This window comes from Camarhynchus parvulus, chromosome 4 (assembly GCF_901933205.1).
Source record: "Camarhynchus parvulus chromosome 4, STF_HiC, whole genome shotgun sequence".
Lineage (NCBI taxonomy): Eukaryota > Metazoa > Chordata > Aves > Passeriformes > Thraupidae > Camarhynchus > Camarhynchus parvulus.
This window is the reverse complement of record NC_044574.1, coordinates 42353186-42353839: the sequence shown is the minus strand read 5'-3', so window position 1 is coordinate 42353839 and position 654 is coordinate 42353186. Positions and strand designations below refer to the sequence as shown.

At 44.2% G+C, this 654-nt stretch overlaps 1 non-coding gene across 1 annotated transcript; it reads left to right on the top strand.

Moving 5' to 3' along the window:
* Positions 1-206: 206 nt before the first annotated feature.
* LOC115903803 lies at positions 207-337 on the top strand. The gene has a single exon (XR_004060733.1). It is a non-coding gene; the product is annotated as a U6atac minor spliceosomal RNA (small nuclear RNA).
* Positions 338-654: the final 317 nt, after the last annotated feature.

The following is a 654-nucleotide window of genomic DNA, read 5'->3' as shown; positions in this document are numbered from 1 at the left end:
TTCATAAACCAGGTTTCTCTGTGCCTTTCAGTAGGACTTTTGTTTGCAGAAGTGAAGGCATAGGATGTGTGCACATCCACTCAAACCTCCTGGAGTCATATGGCAGGCTTGAAGTAGGTGGTAGAAGCAGGACAAAGTTTATTCACTTGGATGTCTGGTCTAATGAATTATGGATGTTTGGTAATTCTGAATTATGACCTTTTTGAGTGTTGTATGAAAGGAGAGAAGATCAGCACTCCCCTTGAAAAGGATGGAAGAGTCCCTTGTGGTCTGTACAAAATGCATACAGTTAAGGCATTCCATTGCCACCTTCTTTGTGGCATCTAACCATGTTTAACCCAAAATGCAGCATAAGTTGTGTCAGGGAAAGTTTAGGTTGGATATTAGGGAAAAGTTCTTCTCCCACAGGGTGGTTGGGCAGTGGAACAGGCTCCTCAGGAAAGTGGTCACAGCACCAAGCCTGGCAGAGTTCAAGAATCATTTGGACGGTGCTCTCAGGCACATGATGTGACTCTTGGGGTGTCCTGCGCAGGAGTTGGAATCAATGATCCTTGTGGGGCTCTTCCATCTCAGAATATTCTGTGACAAGGCAAAAGGCTAGTATTTAAAGTTGCTGCCTGTCCAAATTCACTGGTGGTTGTTCAAAAATATTTC